The following is a 9,302-nucleotide window of genomic DNA, read 5'->3' as shown; positions in this document are numbered from 1 at the left end:
CATGTTCACATATGAAAGGGAGGAGAAGTAAAAGAACTTGTCTTCATAATTATCTTTCACTCATGATTTTTTTTTTTTTTTTGGGTGACATGTTCACATATGAAAGGGAGGAGAAGTCGAACTATTGGTTTCTATAGTTCTTACCCAATTGAACTAGTTCTTAAAGACATCTTTTACTCATGTTGATATACATAAGAATATTTCCATATAATTAAATTTTGCAAGAAAACTCACTCTTTTTGAATTTGAATTTTGTTATTGGAATGACTAATAATTGGAACAATAAATATAAGAAAATTTTTATAAAATTTATTTGTCTAAATAATAAGCGGGGATAGTTTAAAATCTGCCGTTAATAATTTAGACGGCAAAATTGATCCGAATCTTTATCCCCGCCTAAATAGCCTTGAGTGTCGGTGGACCATAAGAATTTGGATATGACAGGTCAGATAAAGACCGAATTGTTGTCATTTTTAGAACATCTAGGTAGTGAGATGGGGGAAACTGCCAAAAGTAATTATTATGGTCAATTACAGAACGATCCCAAGATGAGACAAAAGAAGCAAAAAAAGGGGAAAAGTTGGGGGGAAACCAAATTAACCATGAACAGATGAACTTTGCCATATGATAGATCATGGTACACATTCTTTATACAACTAGTGGACAAAACCATGATTGTCATCATGGGATTTAGAATCATGGCCACTAACTTATGTCATCTAAATCTTCTATATATATATTGGCAATTTTTTTTTATTTTTTTTTATTTTTTAAGTGGACTAAAAATTCATACAATTGTAGATGTTTTTGGGCTTTGTAGCTTGTACCCCTTTTTATTTTATTTTATTTTATTGAAGTTTACTTCCAAACAAGTCCCGGCCACTCGGTGGTTTTGTAAGGTTATTGTTGAACCTTGCTTGAACGGGAGAGCCTAAAAACCAATACTAGTGATTAGGATGGATTAGAATTTTAAGTAAGGGGCAAAAATAAATTTTTTAAGGCTCCTGAGTTGGATTAATTAGACAAGTGATAATCTTCATCTATGAACAAATCATCATCACAATAAGATTATCCTTCATGGTGGAGAAATAATAAACAAAGCCATCTTTAATTAAAATAATAATTATACTTACAAGTTGCCATCCCAATAGTGGACTCCATGGCCCAATGGATAAGGCGCTGGTCTACGAAACCAGAGATTCTGGGTTCGATCCCCAGTGGAGTCGAGTTTGCTTTTAATTTATTTTATTTTATTTTTTTGGCCTCCAAAACTGAAAAACGTAGCGTTTTGATCGAACAAAGAAACGCCGGCGTATCAGACAGCGATTGCCTGTAAAACAAGGTAGTCTATCCTGATCTTTCGTCTGCAGTGTGTTTGTTGCGGTGCGTTTTGTGGTAGACATGCCGCTGTCTTTTGCTCGGCTCGGAAACTCCTTGCCCTTTTCCAAGCTCTTCAGGTACTGTGACGCTCTCTGGTTGGTTGCCGAGAAAATGTGGGAAATAATAAATTTCTAGTGTATTAGGTTGTTTTTTCATTCTATTTCCATGTCATTGTTTGGTACCCGATAAGGGAGAACTCTCCAATCCCATTATGCCCAATACAACTATTTGGCCAAATCTGTTGAGAATTGGGAAAAAGCTGCTTTGTTTATGAGAAATTGAAGCTGTTTCATTCACTATTTTTTTTTATTTTTCTGGTGTATATATATATAAAATTGGGAATGCTGTATATGATTGGGAAAACAATCAGAACGCAGATGAATGATTTTTCCATGGCCATTAATGGGTAGGCCAGGGATTTTTAGTTCTAAGCCTCATCAAAATCCCAATGTTTCTGCTAATAAAGAGTGAAAAGTGCATTCAAATTTCAAAGGTAGAGCACTATTTAACTTGCTATAAATATTTGAATTTTGGTCTCCTAATGTGGAATGGGAACTTTGTGCTGTTGTGCATGTTAGGAACACTGCTGTAATTGTTAGTTGTCTTTCTGTGGGTGAAAAATATTCAGAAAATTTTCTTCCCTTTTCGTCCCTTTACAGTGCAATATTGATTAGCCTGCTCTCATCATTATGATGCTGCCCACTTGACATTTTGGCTTGAAGTAGAGAAATGTTTTCCCCTTTACTATCTTTGAAGAAAAAGTATGACCTTCATTTGTAAACTGAAGAGGGTAAATGTTTGGTTGAATTTATAGGGCTCCATTGTTTCTCCCCTGGCATTTGAAAGTGTTGGATCCATGATCTGTTGTGGGATCCATTAGAAATATGATGTCATATCCCGGGTTTACTTGCTAGGGTTCGGTTTTGAGGTTCTACCGGATGCCCTTGTTTGAAACTATTGCTATCAAGTATTTTAACGGCAGATGTTTTTCTTGTTGTGCATTTGTTCAAACTGAAATGTTAATTGGGATCTCATGTTTTGACTCATTTTACGAGCCGTTTTTCATATTGCACAGGCAGCTGGAGCAAGAGATGGAAACTGTGGTAAAGGTACTGCAGCCTGGACCTTTGGGAATCACAGAGCACAAGTTCTCTGCTGAGGAGATACACGAGGCGAATGCTACAGTTTGTAAAGCAGTAGAGAATTGGCAAAGGAATGCAAAGCTAGAGCAGAAAAACCAAGTCTTAAAAGATTATGTCAATTATTGAAGCTGTGTTGGAATACTTGTTGTGTTGTTATGTCATGGATGTTTGGGTAACTAATGTTCAGCTAAATATGTGAGCTCTTCTCTATGCTTAATTAAAGTATGTAATATTCTCTCTAAGCAATAATTTTCTTCTTTGTTTTCCTTTGTTATCATATAATATGAAGGAAGAAATGCTTATTTGGCTCACTTTGAACAATAAGGAAAACCTCTTGTATCTTCCATGATGACTGAAAGATGTTACAATATGAATACCTTTTGTTATTCATCCAAAAAACAGAGAGACAAATTTAAGGCGTTTTTGCCATTTATTATGATTATTGTATTCAAACTCTGAGGATAGCCTGTTGTTTTTTATACATTTTTCAGTCATTTCTACTTCTCAGATGGTCTAATCATTTTCTTGTTCGAAGAGTTTGTTCTGAAAGCCCCATGTTTCAATAAAGGTAAGGAAGGTTCCTTACCTTCCTAATTTCTCCTTCATAGTTTCTTCATTTCATAAACTATGTCATACTCAATATGTGAGAGGCACACAAAATATGATCAGAAAGCATGTTAACATGCTCATTTGGTATTTCATTACAATAGTGTAACTCAATTTATATTAAAATGACTATAATGGAGTCTCGTCTTTATGTCTATATTTCAATATGTGACATTATGATGCTTACAAAACCAGAAAGGAGAAAAATGGTGAGATATTTGAGAAAACCAAGTTCACAGTAGGTAGAATTTTGAATGATAGATTATGGAGCGTTTCATAGTGATAGAGTGCAACTCTAACACCCTGGGATAATTATATTGTTTTATAATTACCATGTGGCGCTATTACTATCTTTCAATTTATTTATTTATTTTTTTAGTTTGGGAGACAGACTTACTTATATAAGTACAAAAGCATATAGATACAATATATATAATCTCTTTATATGTGTGTTTGTGCGCTTTATATAAAATAAAAGCATAGAATTCTTGCATTTAACGGCTGGCCACGTGGTGGACTCGGGCACGTGTATCAAAGGGTATTGGCAAACGCAGGCTAATATTTATCAAGCACAATGCTTGGCCGCAAATAGTCGTGAACGTCGACTGTTGGATGTGAATACTTCAAATGGTGGCATGTCTCTGATTATGGGACATTTTCCTAACGTGATTTCCAGTGGAATTTATTGTCAGGGTAGTCTTCTTCGCAGTGCGAAACTTCTGAGGTTCTTGACTTGTCGCTCAAGCTTTAATCCGTGGATAATTTCTCAGCATTATCAATTAGGTTGATTACTATAGTTTAAGAGTTTAGTGATTTTTTTTTTCTTTATTAGAATTGGTACTTTAATTTCGCTATTTTCTTATTATGGGTTTGTAAATTAATTAAGTTTCATAAATTTTGGTTTGTATTTGGTTTTGGTAATTAGCTACTAATAGATTTTTCTTATGGAATTTTATTTAATTCATTGTCTCTTGTGTGTCACCTTAAGCTTGAGATCTGAGATCAAGAACGTACTGCATATATATATATATATTAAAGTAATATTACAGCAAAAATAAAATTATGTTTCTTTTATATATATATAAAACCAAATATCTTTATTGTTTCTTTGATACATTCCCTGATAATTTGTTTATTTTTAGACAATGCAAGTTTTTTTTCTTTCTTAAACTAGGTCATACTCAATATGTGAGAGGCACGCAAAATATGATCAGAAAGCATGTTAAGATACTCATTTGGTATTTCATTATAATAGTGTGACTCAATTTATATTAAAAGGACTATATGGGAGTCTCGTCTTTATGTCTATATTTCAATATGTGACATTATGATTTTTACAAAACCAAAAAGGAGAAAAATGGTGAGATATTTGAGGAAACCAATTTCCTCAAATCAAAAGGCTCTCCTTGGAACACTTCAACAAAGACACAAGTCTCGTACTCAACCTATTCCTCCTCGGGTTTTTCTGCAATGAGGTTGAGCACACTAGGTAAATTTTTGAATGGTAGATTTTGGGGCGGTTCATATAGTGATAGAGTGCCACTCTATCATGTAGTGCTATTACTATCTTTCAATTTATTTATTTATTTTTTTAGTTTGGGAGATGGAATATATAATCTTTTTATAGGTGTTTTTGTGCACTTTATATAAAATAAAAGCATAGAATTCTTACATTTAATCTCATAGCATCACAAACACACAATAGTATAAACAACTAGCAAAGTAGCTTAAAAAAAAAAAAAAAAAAAAAAGTAGCCGTGGAAATTTATAAAATAGGTATACTTTAAATAAATTTTTAAACATTTTGGGGGCATTCATCCCCAGGCCACCCCCAAGCTGTGGGTCTGCTCCGGGAATCTATATGAGACCCACCTACTCGAATAAGCGACCGGACCGTTTAAAATTTATTTGGACATGTGAGTTTCATATAGACAATTACTCGCATTATCTGTCCTTATTGCAAACAGTTTGTTCAAAAAATTCTATAATAATATATTAAGTTACTATTTATCTTAAAAACATCAAGTAATAAGAAAGCAACCTTCATTTAAAAGAATGAACTTGTCGCAAATGGTTTTTTTTTTTTTCCAAGACTTGTACCCATTGTCATATGGCTGAAAATCACCTAAAGCACGAACATAAAAGATAAAAACACAAAGACCGTAAAACACACTACAAAGTTGAACAGTTTGATAATGACTTCAAAACTACGTAATATTTTTTTTTTTTTTTTTGATGCTATAGTAGAATTACCATGAGAATAAGGATAAAACCAATTATAAAAGTTTGTCAAATGATTTCAGATTTCAATTATATTATTGCTGGGAAATTGATTATATATTATTTTGTTGTAGAAATGTGTTGGGCTATTGTGACTGCAGATGATGTTGTAGCAGCAGTGAATATCAAACGTAAAGGTGAAGGTTTAGATGTAATAGAATGGTATTGTCAAGACTTTTGAATTGTTGCAAACAAGAGGAAGAAGAATCCTCTTTGTATTTTGTATTATCTTCTAAAGGCTTTGAGTTGGATTATATGTAATGGCTTTAAAGGCCAATGCATACACAAAAATGAAGAAGAGATAAAAAATTACAATTTCTATTTTTTTTTTAGTTTCTCTTCCATTAAATATCTAAAGCTTTAATATACAAAATTACAATAAACTAAATCCCATTATACTATTTCATTTTTGTAATGAAGTTCTATTTTTTTTCTGAAGAGTATTGTTATTTAGTAGACTTTTATACTATTATTATACAATTATGATGATCTGACAGTGAAAATTAACTTTTGGATGAATAAGAAATTGTAAAATTAAAAATCAATGACTGATATTTACTATCACATCATCATAATTGTATGAAAGTCTACTAAATATCATTTATCTTCATGAAAATCACCCAAAACATGTTGAGAAAAGCACGCCGCGTAATCTGTACCATATATAGAAGGACAAATAATATCAATAATCGTCTTCCATTGGGAGCGAAAACCGAAACCATGGCAACCTCAACTCAAACCTTGATTTGGTTTTCTGCCTCCAAATTTGGTTGTTTCTTTTACTTTATTTTATATTTTGGAAAAAGGATATATAGTTTTTTGTATAAATAATAGAAAAATATAAAATTATAACTTCATACAAGCTCCACAAAATGACAAAAAAAGAAAGAAAGATGGAATCTGTTTGAATTGGACTGAAGCATCGATTTATTAACGTGTACAAGCTCAATGAACTACGGAGGACGGAGTTACGGCTCCCTCCTCTCCTCCCTTCTCATTAATGTTTCCTTTCCTTTTTCTGTTACCTTTATTACCAGAACGGAGGTCTTTCTTGCCTTTTCGAAGGTCTTATCTACCTCTTTTGAGATCCTATTTGCCTTATCTTCATTCAACAGTACCATCAACTCGGGCTTCAGCCTCCCTCCGTCGTCCTTGGCCACGGATCCTTATCATTTCAGAAGATTTTGGATTTGATTTGTCATTTTCAGGAAGCCTAAGCCACAGATGCGCCCCTCCACCGTGCTCATGGGTCCCTCCACTTTCAGCCGTCGTCAGCAGCATGTTCGTCCGGCCACCACAAGCAGACGCGTGGCCCCCACGGGCTTTTGAGTAGATCTTACTCGCAGGCATGTGACTCACACGTGCCGACGCATGGAATGCCGCACACAACGCGTGTTGCCTTCCTCCGGCCCTCAACAGTGCCGCTAGCGGTTTCTGCGTCTCTTCCCCATCCATCGACAACCTCTGCCGGCCCAATGGTTTCCACCCACCGGGGCCAGCAGCTTTCCTCCGCCTTTTCCACCACAGATGTTGCTGTTCTGAGATTTTAGTTGCTTTTCTTTTATTTTTCCTTGTTATTTTCTGTTATTTGTGTTTCTCTTTTTTTGTTAGTTCCTTGAAATGTCCGCTCTTTTGTTTTTTGACAGGATTTTTCTTTTATTTGCCAACTACTGATGGTTGGTTTTGGTTTCTTTTTCCGACCACTGATGGTCGTGATGGCGACCCTGATAGGTTTTGTTCCGTTTACGGAATGTTGCCATTTATTACAACCTCTTTTGACCGTTTAAGTTCTCTTGATGGGCCGGGTCTTCATTTGACCCATTCCCGACTGTTCCTATTCCTTCGAAGGCTCTGTCGTTTCCATTTTTTTTTGTTTCTTGTAATTTTCCTTTTCCCTTTTTCCACATTGAATAGAAAAAAATAAAAAAAATAAAAGATAATAGATAAAAATAGAAAGTATTTAGGGAGTAATTTGATAAAGGGCCAAAATTCAAAATTCAAAAAGTTAGAGAGCAATTTGCATAACTCATAAGAGTGGTATCATATTTCATATATACTAGATATTCACATACAAATTTAAGGGAGTTTTGCCAAACAAATTAAGGAGGAGTGCTACGCTTACAAACAAATTTTACAGAAAAACTTTTACAAATTAATGTGGCATAACATGATTAGGTTTTTCAAAATTTGAACTTATCTTATATCCAATCATGTTGTGCTACATCAGTTTGTAAAAGTTTTTTTGTAAAATTTGTTTGTAAGCCTAGTATTCCTCCAAATTAAGTGCATAAGAAACACTACACCCACATTACAAAGATTAGGATATATATATATATATATATTATTTTTTTGGACCGTGTTTTTCTCCAATTTAGTTTATAAAAATGACATGTACTTGTCCTCTACACGGAAAAAACATATGCTTTTTTTAATTATAAGGAAAAAGTTGGAAGAAATTGTATTAAAAAAGCCCCGTGCTTCTAATTAGTTTTCACATACTATTTAAAAAGTATGTGTTTCTCACATAAAAAGTGGAACATGTCATTTTTATAGACTACGTTGAAAAAACTTCCTCGAACCCAGTTTAGAGGAAAACATAGTCATTTTTTTAATTTTTTTTTTTTTCATTTAGCTTATAAATTACATATTTCCAAGTTCCAACAACCTTCTTAAACTCCATAAGCATGCAACCTCGCAAAACTCTTCTCAAAGTGCATAACTTAAAAATAACGAGGAAAAAATATCTATTATAACCTGCATCATATATATTAGAAAAAAATAATATATATATTTAAAAAAACACAAAAAAGGAAAAAGAAAAAAAAGGCCGTGGGAGAAGGCCGAAGACCCACGATCTAGCCATGGGTCTATATGGAAGGAGACCCACGGCCAGACTCAGAAAGGCTACTACAATAGAATTATGTCCCTTTTATATATAATATCTTTATTGTTTCCCTGATACCATATACATGCCCAAAAACTGATAATTTGTTTATTGACTTATTCGCAGACATTCATAATTTCTATTTCGTAGTTTCTTCCTTTCATAAATTAGGTCATACTCATTATGTGAGAGCTTGGCACACAAAATATGATGAGAAGGCATGTTAACATGCTCATTTGGTATTTCATTACACTAGTGTGACTCAATTTATATTAAAACGACTCTAAGTGACTCTCATCTTTATGTTATATGTGATATTATGATGCTTACAAAACCGAAAAGGAGAAAAATGGTGAGATAAAGGAGAAAACCAAGCTCGTCAAATCAGAAGGCTATCCCTGGAATACTTCAACAAATCCACAAGTCTCCTCCTCAACCTCCTCCTCCTTGGGTTATGCTGCAATGAGGTTGAATATACTAGGTATATCTTCGAGCGGTTTATAGAGTGTCACTGTAACACCCCATTCCTTTCCCCAAATAGAAAAAACAAAACATAAACAGAGCCGCTAGAAACCGAAACACACTTCAAAAATAAAACCAAATGATACACCAAAAACACTAAAAAAGCAAAACAAAATAAAAAAACTGACGAGATCGATGTTCTTCTTGAGAAGATCAGATGCTGAAGGTCTTACCATTGACAAGGTTTAATAGTTTGAGAGGATATTTTTTAATTAATAGTTTGTGTTATAATAGTAATGTTGGCTAATAGTATGAGAATAGGATATTCTTACAAAAATAAATAAAAATGAAAAGAACATAGCCCAAAAATGCATATTTGGCCCAAAAGTGGCAAAAAAAGGAGGCACAAGATGCTCACAAAAAGAGGGCCCAAGTTGCCCACTTCCTTTCTCCCCTTAGCCCATAGTTGGCATTCCCTAAGGCCCAAGTTTCCCACTTCCTTTCTCTTCTTAGCCATAGTTGGCTCTCGCTTCTTTTAAAGAGCTCAT

At 33.9% G+C, this 9,302-nt stretch overlaps 1 non-coding gene across 1 annotated transcript; it reads left to right on the top strand.

Moving 5' to 3' along the window:
- The first annotated feature begins 1,153 nt into the window (after positions 1-1,153).
- Positions 1,154-1,226, top strand: TRNAR-ACG (transfer RNA arginine (anticodon ACG)). The gene has a single exon. It is a non-coding gene; the product is annotated as a tRNA-Arg (tRNA).
- The last annotated feature ends 8,076 nt before the right edge of the window (positions 1,227-9,302 follow it).

This window comes from Corylus avellana, chromosome ca2 (genome assembly GCF_901000735.1).
Source record: "Corylus avellana chromosome ca2, CavTom2PMs-1.0".
Lineage (NCBI taxonomy): Eukaryota > Viridiplantae > Streptophyta > Magnoliopsida > Fagales > Betulaceae > Corylus > Corylus avellana.
This window is presented reverse-complemented; position numbering and strand designations above follow the sequence as displayed.